Consider the following 12,829-nt stretch of genomic DNA (forward strand, 5'->3'; position numbering starts at 1 on the left):
GAATCCAGAGAAAGTCTCAAACTTGCCTTCAGATGCATACTATGACTCCTTACTGGGTCCACCAGCAAACCCCAAACCCACTGCACGTATACATGAAAGGTCCTTTGTCAGACACATTCTTTTCCTTCCTCCTTTCACATCAAAATTAATGAGGGAAGAAACAGGTTTAAGTAAAATGCACTATAAAAAATTTTTTTTAAAGATCAAGTAGAAAGAAGGGGAGAACATACCTATGCAAAATGTAAAGGGCTACATTATCCCAAGAACCGGGACTCCCCATCATGGCTAACCCCAGTTCATACATGGTTATGAGCTGTTTGTGAACTCACATGTGTCCCATGCCCACCTTTGTATGACCCCCAGCTCCTCTGATACCTATCTTCGCAGTGCAGCATAGGACAAGTGGACAATGGGACAGAGGTCTTCACCATCCTGATGTAATTTCAGATCCATTCAGCTCTCAAATCCCAGAAATCCTGAGTGAAACATGGCTTGCCAGGTACTGATTTGTCTCCACTTTTTTGCTTCTCACTGCCCAAGCAACACAGAAATTCAAACACAGTGTAAGCTGATTCAGTTGCTAATTATAAAAAAAAAAATTACAAACATGAATAATTTTGATGCAATTCATTCTAAAGATACTACACATATTATGATCTGCCCTTATTTACAGTCCTTGCTGTAAATAAGACTAAGGCCTAACTCAGACCCTTTGAAGATAGTCCTTCTCCTGAGAAAGACAGGAGAGATGCTCATGGTGGTGTCAGTGGGTGTCTGGGGTGTCACCTTCATACTCAGGAAGCAATAAAGTAGAATCTGATTAACATTCTGGACAACTAACTAACAAATACATTTCACTTTACTACCAGTCTTTCCTAAAAGCAGCAATAATGCAAAAGAAATAAATTGTCTTTCTTTACATAAAACATTAATTCTCTAACCTTTTATAATTTTCTTGTTATTTCTGTCACTTTTGATATGTTTCCACCTTCAAATATTCATTAAATGTGAACATTATAGGACACACAGAATAATCAAAGAGCTTCTTATTCTTCCAGTTGAGGGATATTTAGTGATGTGATAAATCAGTTTAACCAAGATATGAAACATCAAGCAGATTGTCAGAAAAAAAGAACAAGCTGTTATACAAGTCATATACATTTTAATTTTGTAACTTCCAATTACCTGCTCAGACGGCTTCTCCCTTTATTGCCATTCAAAGTCCATTAATTAAAAGTCACCCATTTAAGAACAATGCCTGAAGAAAAAAAATCCAATTTCAGCCCATAGCCACATATTTGTTTAGAAGGATGAATGACTGAAGTGGAAAAACCCACCCAGCATCCAGTCGCACACATACCATGAATGGCTCTAAAGTGCCTTTCGGGTGAGCAAACAAATCGTGTAATTCTATCATGTGCTGATTCAAAAATAAATGCTGGCAGACTCAGTAGGCTCTGTCTGGCTCTGGAGGGTGTCTAGTTTCTAGCACCAGGGAGAATTAACAGGTTTGTAGTCATTTCCATGCAAGTCTGTAGAAACAACTATAGAAGTCTATGGAAGGTATTCATTAAGATTGAAAATGGGGGAAACAGTTTCTCTTGGATGAATGAAAATATGTCGTTTAGCTGGTTGGTGAGCCTTGCTCACAGGTTCTGAGCTAATTCAGTCTTCAGATTTGATGTCAGAAGAATATTCCCCCACGCTCCAGACTGGCTGTGCTTGCTGGAAGGCCCTTCATTCTCCATAGGATAATCTAGGAGGTTTTTTAACATGTCCCGACTCAGCACAGGATTTTGGGGTTTGATGGGGGTCTTGGTCTCTCCTGCTCTCTTTCTGAGACACACTGTTTTGTGAAGCTTGGTCATTTCCTACAGGGCTAGGTCTGCACTGACATGCTGAAAGTGGCAACGCAGTCAAAGCATCCATTCATGTCTCAGGCTGGGTGTCATATTTCGAACATAGAAGACAATGATTTAGTTTTACTACAGTTTGTGTTCTACATCTTCTGTAGGACTTTAGTTTTCATGGTGGTCACCTTGAAGTCTACAAATTTTATTGCACATGTATATTCGTGCATACATACAGAATCAATCAGAATGAAAAATATACACAGTTAATTTGACTAAAGAATGCTGGAAATAGGTCCAAACAAATGCCAACACTTCATCAAGCAAAGCAAGACTGGGAGAAAATCCAGAGATACCATTTGTTTGCCTGGTTAAGCTGTATTGTTATGCTCTGTCCTCCTTCAGTACACCCCCACTTTTTGTACTAATCTTCTCTACATCTGCTGCCAGCTAGGCCAAGCTCAAACAGCAGTGTCAATTCAAGGGTCAGAGAGGTCAACGGTGACACCCGATTTAAGTGTTATTCACTCTGATGCTGTGACAAGACAGATACAGCATGGCCTGACTAAAGTGATGTATGTTAAATTTGTTGCAAATTACTGGCATGATGGATCTATTGATGACCCATTCTAGCTGTCAGGATGTCTCTATCAGTCTCTCAGTTACGCTTTCTCCTGATGCTCAACCCCATCCCCCTCTGACTGCTCCCATCAAACACAGGGTTGCTTCACAGTCCCTGAGAAACTCTAGGTGCAAAGCACAGGGAAACAAAGCATCAGCATCTGCTGTGAACCTGAGGAGCTTTGGAAGTCATCTCGTGAGGGATAAAAGTTTGGTGATTTATAGACTTGTGTCGCTGTGCAAGTTTGCATTATTTGGACACCTATAAAAAAGATTTGTTAATAATAGCACTTCAAGATAATTCCTATCTTCATGCAAAATGTTGGAAACACAATTGTTTGAGCTCTTGTTTGAAGCACCTCACTCATCTGATAAATGCTCAGAAGCAGCACAGTTAGGTTTCTAGCTTTTGCTCTCAAGCAAAGCTGACCCAAAACATCCACAGCAGAAAGTGGGAGAACAGGAAAAGGCAGACAGAGACTACCCAGAATGTCTCCTTCCTACTTCTCCCTTCTCTTCCAATCAAAGGAATATCTGGCTTATGTGGCAAGTGACACCAGAGCTGTGGGAGGGAAGGACAGCAGCCACTTTAGAGCAGGTTGCTGCCCAGTGCAGCTGAGACTCTTCCCTTCATGCCCCATGGGAAACAGGGTATGTGTGGGAACCCAGGTCTGACTTTTGTCTTTGCAATGCCTGAATTTGGGACAGGCATGGAAGTCCAATTTAGTGAAACAGCGTGAAACTGATGGAGACCAAATCCTCTCAAGTATAATAGATCATTTCTACTTTCAAACCAATGTCCCTCCTTTGAGTGCTTTCCCCTGGGCAGGTGCCGTAGTAATTACAGAAGTACAGCCCTTACACACATTTTAGCGCAGATAGGCAAAGCCCCTAGTCATGATGATAAACTATATCCCATTCCATAATTACATTTAAGGAACACCTTATGTGAATTTCTTTGAAAGCATTCATATTGTTTGGTTGGTTTTTTGCATTACCTCCACTGTAGCTCTGAGGCTTCCTAAGTTAGTTTTGTTCTTCTTACTTCCTACTGCTTCTGTACCTGTTGTTCTTTCGTTCTGACCACAGAGTCAGAACGCCTCTGTCTGAATGTCAGAGTCAGAATGTCTGACTGACATCTCTTTCATCTAGTGTTGCAGAGCAATTTTGTGATTTCTTCACAAGCAGAGGGAGAGTGCAACTCATTGCAGTCCCTGTATTCTCAAAAATTTGCATTGATGGCCCAGGTGTTTCTGCTCTCCTATGTTCTCTTGGATTACACTGAATGTCACCCAAAAAACAAGGATATTCAGGACTGTTGAAATGCAGTGCCCAAACTGGAGACAATCATGATAGTTAGTGAGGAAGAGAACATTTGCAAAGCTGAAGATGTTCTCAGAACACACAGCTATTAGGAAGGACCATTAGGGAATATGGGGAGTGGAGAAAACTGCTTTATTGCTTTCAGTTGAACTTGTCATTGGAAGACCAATATGGCTATTAAATTTCCAGTTCCACGAACATCTTCAGCATTTTTCATCATGACACATATCTGACCTCTTCTATTTTAAGCTGAGTAATCAAAACCCTAAAGAAAGTAAGAACAGCAAAGAAGCTTGGGCAACTTTATTTTAGAATTGGAATAGTGTCAGACAAGGTTGTGGTTCCCTAGTTCATTTTAATCCCTTGTGACTGTTCATCCATGGCAGAGATGAAACACTGACAAGCAAAAAAGACTCTTGAAAAAATTGTGGGCCCTTCAGCAATTATATGTTGCTAGAAATAAAAAGAATTTTGCTTTGTTATGTGTGGATTGAATTGAGTCCCAAAATAGTACAATATATGTACTTAAATGTTACACTCAAAATTTTCAGGTGAGCCTTAAAACATCTTACAGCATTATAAATTATTATATGTGGTATCCAGATCTACCTTTCCTTCATCATAAATAAACGCAAAACAGTCACCTGGACGGTCCAGTGCCTAAAAAAGAGAGCTCAGCTCAGCTCAGTTCATACTCTGGAAGCCATCAGGTGATGCTGAGAAAATAAAGATACGAAAGGTAAAAGAAAGTAATTTTCAAAAGTCTCCAGCATGATTTGCTCTTCTCTTGTGGAATTTTTTTTTATTTTAATAAATCCACCAGCATAGGATCACATTAAGACTCTTTCTTAATAGCAGACTTTCAAATCAGAGCACTCATATGTATTTATCTGAACTTCATATCATCTCAAAAACTGACAATGTGAGAGTCATGGCACTCCTCAACCACACTACAGCAAAATGCTGTAACTTATCACACAGTAGTTAGGAAACACTGGCAGTGAACACTGCACCACATAGAAAAAATCATAGAATTGTAGAAAGGTTTGGATTGGAAAGGACCTTAAAGATCATCCAGTTCCAATACCTCTGCCGTGGGGCAGGGATGACATTCACTAGATCAGGCTGCTCAGGGTACCATCCAGTCTGGCCTTGAAAACCTTCAGGGATGAGACATCCACAGCTTCTCTGGGCAACCTGTTCCCATGCCTCACTTCTCTTTGGGTAAAGAATTTTTTCCTGATATCTAATCTAAATCTTTTATTTTAAAATCTTTCCCCCTTGTCCACATCTTATTAGCAAGACTGACAGCATTAGCTGCTATGTCCCTGTGCTCTGCTTGTTCCAGGAGGCTTAATTAAATTATTATCTTCAAAGAATTTGTCTATATCTCACAGAATCACAGAATATGCCGAGCTGGAAGGGTCCACAAGGATCACTGAATCCAACTCATGGCCCTGCTGTAAGTCTCTTGGTGACACTGGCCAAGAAGATTAAAATATAGCTTTAAGTTGTCAGATAAGGGAGTTGTCCACACCACTCACTACCACTTGTTGGAACATTCTTAGCAACCATCCCAAGTATGAAGGATATCTTTTGGGGACTAATCACCATAGCATACTCATCACCTTCCACTCCAAGGGCAAGGCATGTTTTTATAGCACCATCTTTACTAACATAAGCAGAACACTTGTGTGCATACACATTTTTAAGTGTGTATGCACACAAGACTGATCTCCTTTAGGGAAGAAGATGTCGACACAGAATACACTTTAGCCATGTTGACTTATCCTACCCTGCAAATACTAAAAGTTCTATAATAGAGCTGGAGAAATACATGTAAAATTTTATTTCATTACTGGAAAATTTAGAGACCCTATTTGGAGAACTAATGAACCTAGTGTAGAAAACAGAAACACTTCACATGGAAGTGAACCCCTTTCTCCTTACCCGTGGATCTATTTCCAGTCCAGCTGGTAGAAACACTCAGGTTTGCTCCCTCTTGGCTGGAAAATTCATTCCATATGTCTAGGTACACACGCATAGAACATCTAGTGTTCTTGTGATAAGGTGAGTGATTTGGGGTGGAATTTAACTTCTTCAGGCAAAGGCAGAAATTGGACCAGAAATTTCACTTCCTGGGAAGGTTCTAACCACTAAGCAATTGCTTTGAAAAGCTATATTTCAAAACAGAGTGTGAACTACATCCCATTTTAAGAGTGAATCTTGTATCAAACCCGTCAAAGGAGTTAAATGACAAAGAATGTCCCTTCTGCTCTGGTGAGGCTTGGAACCAAAATGCTGAGTGGTGTTGAGATCCACACACAGAATTATAACCCTCAAGACCCAGGGAAATTCATGATCAAAGACCACAGTGTGTCTGATACAGAAGCACTTACAGTCTTAGAGTAACAACAGAGTGAAGGTTGTTGAGGACAGTCATTTTGAAAGAAAATAGCTACAATTCGTTTGAATCCCTTTGTCCATAACCCCCAATTTCTGAAAATTAATAAAATCAAAGCCTAAGGTGATTGACTTCAGACATGAGTACATTTTTTACTCTAGGCATGGTTATCCCCATGGTTTTGTATCCTCTTTCTTTTCTTTCTTTCATCCTTATTTTCTTTCCTCCACTCACTCTTTCAATCCTCCACACTTTAGGTATCTCTTTCTCTTTTTATTATTTTCTCTTTATTTCTTTCTCTTTTCACCTTTCCTTCTTTTTCTTTTCTCTCTCTTCTCTGCTCTGCTCTGCTCTGCTCTGGGGTAGAGAAAAAAATAGTGACTACAGCTTTTCAGCCCAGCTCAGGAAAGATACAAACATCTGTGGGACTATCACCCTATAAAGCAAATTCTCTAATTTGTCTTGGAATGGACAGATCTTTAAGTGAATACACTTGCAGGCAGTGGAAAGAAACTCTGGAGTAAATACAAAAAATATTTTATGAAGACATAAAAAGACAGACAACTATGACATCATACCTTACTGCTTGCTATTCAGAAAGGAAGAAAAGGGTGGTTTTTTTAAGATACTATAACATGGCATATAAATCAAATATGGATATTTTGTTGTATTAGTACGTTTTTTATTATGTTAATATGTTCCTCATTGTATTGGAGAAATCTATGTCTCTAGTATAATCCAAAAGACATCCAAATATGAAAGCAAATCCTGGCTAAAATGACCCAAATTCCTTACGCTTATTATAACAGTGATATTTTTGTCATGTTAGCACCTTTTTATGTTACATTACTGAAAACCAATGAAAATGTGATATGAGAATTACATATGCATATGCACATAGTTAATAATATTCATCAAATTACTATTTTGAGAAACAACTTTTCCAGCTATAAAATGAGTAAAAATCACAAGGTCATTTCTAACAGGTTGATCTCTCTGAGCAGTGCCACTCATCATCTCCTGCAGAAGACTACCTGCAGGTAAACTCCTGAGACCAGATAATATGCCTACAGGAGACTGAAGTACTGAAGGGATATAAAAGTGCTGACAACAATTGTCATTTGCCATCAGTAATTCCAAGGAATTTGGCATTTGGATGAGGACAGCTTTCAGCATAACATTTCTTCCAAGTTGTATGACCACATCTTGAGAGATCCAGGTTGAACCTATTGACCACATCTACGTATCTCTGACCATTAAATTCCATCTCTTGATGCCTGTACACTGGGGAATGTCCTCAATGTTCAGAGAAGCAGGTATGTACCCATGACTACAGAACAGGGTTGCATAAATAACAGCTTTAAACTATTATGATTAAACCTTTCAAAAGTCTTTCCAAACAGCGATGTAATGATGATCGGATTAACATCCATCATGTAATAATAATAGGTAATGAATAATATATCTTGATTACAGCTCATCTCAGGCCAATTATCACTAAAACAGATATGAACAAAGCAAGCCAGATGGTCTGTTAAAGAATGTCTATAAATATCCCAGCCACGCACCCTCTGGCATAAAGTGCCAAGATCTGCTTCCACTATTCACAGCAGGGAGCACCTTTCTCAGGGAATAATCTTCCTCAGCAATTTGTTGAAACTGAAGTCCTTATTTGAAACTGAAGTCCTTATTTGAAGGATAAAGTACAGCATAAAGGGGAATTATAAAGAATAAAGTTGGAATAAAATAGAAATGTAAATGCAGGAAAGTCTTGTGGTAGAGTGTCTCTCAAATATGAAGAGTCTATACCATGTAACCTCTTTGTGACTCTGATGCTAAACCTCCAAGATAAAATAAACTTCCCACAAAATGGCTCAGTAACAAACAAAAAATGATTGTGTATGAAACCACTCAAGCTATAATGAGACTAATGCAATGTGCAGTGCTTTAAATTGCTGAGAAGTTTGGAATCTTTTTTCTTTGTCTTTCCTGGGGCTTCTCTGTGTGCTGTAACTTCTCTATGCATGGAGAGTATAGTTAGTATTTTCATTTGCTGCCTAAGTAGCAAATTACCCTGTAAACAGCCCACAAGAGCTGGTCTGTAATTGAATTGTAACTGTTGACTTTAGACATTTGGTATATTTGCTGCAAGAAGTAAATTTTCAAAACTTCATCTTGATGCAGTCAGACAAAATGAAAGGTAATATTCTTTATCTGCCACAGATTGCTGCAGATGAACTGCTTTCATATGAGCTTAAATAAGATTTAGTGTATTCCATCCTTCAGCTGGCCACAATTGAAAGTGATCAGGATCAATATAGCTGCCCCTGAATGCAGCCCAGTATTGTGCATTACAATAGAGGAAATGGCTGTATTCAAAATTTTCCTGTGTCAAATTAATTTCCATGTTATCTCCAAATTCAATTAGATGGGAACCCCGTGTAACTAAAAAAGTGTCCGACATCCCTTAGTGACAAATTACGGTGCTTAGTGTGCATATCAAGGTGAAGTGTTGAGCCTTGCTAATCTTCTCACTAATTCTCAATTACCGTAAAATGAAGCCATAAATCACACAGACAGGGGATCGATGGAAATGTTGTTTTCAGGGTGATTGGCAGCCTCCCCAAAGGTTTTCTGTAAGTTGGTTTAAGGTTACCATTCTCTAAGGGGAGGGATGAGGTAGTCTTGCTCAATCTCTATGATATAGGCCCACAGGCCTTTTGGGGATAGTGGGGAGGGACAGCACCAATTTCAGCCCATCAGACATCCAATTTTTCTCCTTTTCATACCTGCTGTAGTAAATGAGAAACAAATTAAATTTCACTCCACTATCTCCACAGAAACCATTTAAATTTTTCATGGAAACTAAATTGTCCCTAGACAAATAGCCCCCTGATTCTATGAAAATATACTGGAGCGCTGGGGACAGAAATAAATTTGTGTCACTCTGGATATGCCATTCTCTGTAATGTCATTCAGTGCCGGCCAATAAATGAGTCCCTCCTGGAACACAATGGTAAAGCCTTGTGCTCTGGTGGATTTGCATTGTTCCCCCACTCTGGAGCGGTCTAATATTCTTCCTGTTATTAATTTGCAGCCTAGGTTTTACATTCATGAGGCCAAGATTGAAATGTAAATGAGGCACAAAATAAGTAGTCAGCAGTAGCCCTGGCCGAGCAGCCTGTGTCATAGACTCATGGACTTACATGAAAATAGTTATCACTCAGAGAGATTAGCAGCTCAGAACATCAATCACTGCTGCAAGGAAACAATGAATAAAATTGCCCCGACACGAGGAAGGAAATTACCAGAGCTTTAAAGTGGAAAGGGAATATGTAATACTACTACCTGTTGTCGAAGCACTAAGATGGCTGTAATAAAAGAAGATGGGCTCCTTCTCTCTCTCTCTGTTCCCCTCCCCTTTTTCTGTTGATCGCTGATATTTAAATTGTGCCATTTTTCTCATCTCAATTTATCTACTAAATGAGCTGCAGTTCCTTGGCCAGAGGTATATGATACTTCACATAACACTCAAATGAAACCCACAGTTTTGAGTCTGAACCAGCTTTAAAATGATGACACCCTATATATCATCCAATCTCTTGGCAAACAAATAGGTATATAAAGCCAGAGTCCTCATGTTTCAGAGAGGCTCAGAGGATGCTGGACTTCAGACTGGGAGACAAAAGTGATTTTACTCTGCCATTGTGCTTCCCTAATTCTCAGATGGTACAGAAGTGTGCAGGACACAATGCAAGTGGGGTATTCCCAGGCCAACTCTTCCTCAACTAACTCTGAGCAACTCTAAGGAGCTCTCCCAGGACCTATCAATAACCAGGATCTGGAGAAGATTCAGCTAATTTTCCTTTACTTCATTAGCTCTGATCACACTCTTCAAAAGAGAGTTTGTGGAGGTTGTGGAGCCTCTCTGCCTACTCAAAGCTACCCCAAATTTCTCCTGATGGCTGGAGAATTTTCAGGTGCATGTATCCATAGATAAGAGTGGCTGTGCTGACCTTGGTCCACAACTTCTGCTCAGATAAATAATTTCTTAAAATGCACTAGTTCACACCTCTAGTTAGTATAGCATGGTTTCTACAGTGATATTAAATTTGTATAGCTGAGTGCTCAGAAGCAATACATTTTCTGGACTAATTCTTCACCTTATTAGAGTATTTTACATTACCTGTTGGACTTTTTTAATGTGTGTTCTCCGTATTCAGTAAATGCAAACGACTATTCCATCTGCCACAGTTAGTTTTGTCTTTATGAGGACATTTGCTTGATTATTACGTCTGGATGGCAAGAACACTTTCTTACAGTGCTCGTTCTTTAGACAACAGAGATATAGCCACATTTTACTAAGAAACTGCCAGTTTTGGGTCTAACATTTCATTCCCCAAAATTTAGATTTTCAACCATAAAAATAGCTTTAAAAGTGTGTCCTAGTAAAATGAATTCAAAGAAAATGCCAAAAAAAACCACTAACCCTTCCTATTCTGAGGTAGCTGATAAATGTGGTTGGTCACAAGAGTGACACACACATATGCCTCTGCAGTGGGCAGGAGCATCCCTCTGGCTTTCACGAAGACACTGGATTCCTTCTCATGTATCTATCTTCAAAAAATCTGTTTGCAGGGAGAAGTGTATATCAGGAAATGGTTCAGCCTGGGTATGCTTTCAGTTGCCATACAATTCTTAAGACTGTTCAAAAAGATATCAAATATGAAACAGTTAAGAATAAAATGTCTCCCTCTTAATGCAACTTGATTTGGGACATAAGATAAATTATTTAAAACTTATTGCCTTAGCTATCACATTCCATGTAACACCTCTCAATTAGGATGTAAATGTTTTTTATGCACAAATGCCACAGGATTCTGAAAACCTGTATGTTTTGATACCAGTTTTTAAAACAGGCAAACTGAGTCTTAGAAAATTGGCTTAGGAAATTGGCAATATCAGTAAGACTGGAAACCAAATCTCCATTTTCTGTGCAAAACACTAGATCATGCTGCCTTCAGAAGTCAGCTTTCTATTCCATTCCTCATCAGGAGGAAGAATTAATTAATGCATGTAAGACATCGAAGTAAGCCAGTAGAAAAATTCTGTGTGAATGCATGATATCATGAATATTTCTTGTTATATAGACAATGGACATTTTGGTCAAATAATCCCTGGAGAATCAGGACTGAGCTGAACAAAATATTAGCATATCAGAGCTATTGCATATCAGAGAAAGCAACACTTGAAAAGCTACTTTTTTCGCAATAGAGATGCTACTATTTTCATTGCATGTTCATTTTAAAAGCACAATACAGCCATATACAAAGCGAATTTTGAACAATAATGTGTAGTAATGTGTTCAGCAACCTTTATTCTGTTTCTTTCTGCAGAACTTCACTAAAGATAATGCAGACAGATAAGAAAAGGAACTTAAAAATTTAAAAGAAGTAAAAGTCAACATAAAATCAGAGTTTCAGCTGTGTATTAAAACGTTCTTTAGAGCATCTGAGGAAGTGATCATGGGTGAGCTTGCAGAAGATACTGAGCCTTAAACTGCTTTGTTCTTTTTTTGCCTAGCTTAAAAAGACAAAGTCAGGCCCAACTTGTTACTGTAGCTTTACAGCCCAGCAGCAGCATGCAATTTGTGGCTAAGGAGCACAAGCAACACAACTTACACGGTTCTCACACCAGGCATCAGCTTCTGTTCTCAACCCCCTCCTCTTTTCCTCATGTTGCCATTGTCTTCACTCTTAATGTCTCAGAGTATCTTTTTAATTGCTTATCAAATGGATAGTTATTGTATCATAAAATCTTCAAAGCCATTTCCTAGTCCCATTGAGTTGAGGAGCTGAACTTTTATACAATGATATATCACAATGGATTATGCTAATAAGCTTGTTAATAGCTCTAGCGGTGTTAACTGAGCGCATTAAAACAAACTGGTCCTTGCAATAGATTGGGAAATGTTTCATAAGGGGCATGTGATCTGAGAGCGGTCACGACAAGGCTAGTAAATAATAGCAGAAACTGGCATGACCAAAGAAATACTCACCTAAATTATTTATATGTTAATCAAAAATACAGTTGTTAAGCAATATCATTAGTTCATTACTAATTGGTTTATGGATTTGTGATGAATTACTTATTTGCATGCAAAGTAAACCCTCAGCCTTTTGTTCATCATTTCTAACCTTCGAATCTTTGCAGGTTTCCTCTCTGCAGCCCTCCTCCTTCACTAAAATGATTACATCAGCTCGTCAGACAAAGTAGATTTTCCAGGTAAAGACATAATTTTCTTCTGAAATATGTGCAATATACTATTGTCATATATTTTTTAAAAGTCATAATATATCAGAGTTTCATGCTTAAGAGATATGCAATTAATGCTATACAGTGTATATTTCTCCTTAACCTCCACCAAAAATCCTACACTTTGAACATTTATTAGTAGTGGAGACAGTGATCTTGTTTTGTTCATATATATCAAGTTGGACTGTCAGGCATGATATTGTGGGGAATGTTAAATTCCACTTTGCTTATGATCAAATTGGGCTGAATACAGCCTAGGGACTTAAGCACACCTCCGTATCTACTGTGGGACATCCTAGAGATGTCCAGGGTGGTC

General features: G+C 38.7%; 1 long non-coding RNA gene across 1 annotated transcript; it reads left to right on the plus strand.

The window, feature by feature from the left end:
- The first annotated feature begins 7,390 nt into the window (after nucleotides 1-7,390).
- On the plus strand, nucleotides 7,391-12,483 carry LOC127479706 (uncharacterized). Its single transcript, XR_007907658.1, has 3 exons — nucleotides 7,391-7,514; nucleotides 11,595-11,727; nucleotides 12,427-12,483. It is a non-coding gene; the product is annotated as an uncharacterized LOC127479706 (long non-coding RNA).
- Nucleotides 12,484-12,829: the final 346 nt, after the last annotated feature.

This window comes from Manacus candei, unplaced genomic scaffold (genome assembly GCF_025592945.1).
Source record: "Manacus candei isolate 608988 ecotype Guabito, Panama unplaced genomic scaffold, ASM2559294v1 h1tg000069l, whole genome shotgun sequence".
NCBI classification, from domain to species: Eukaryota; Metazoa; Chordata; class Aves; order Passeriformes; family Pipridae; genus Manacus; species Manacus candei.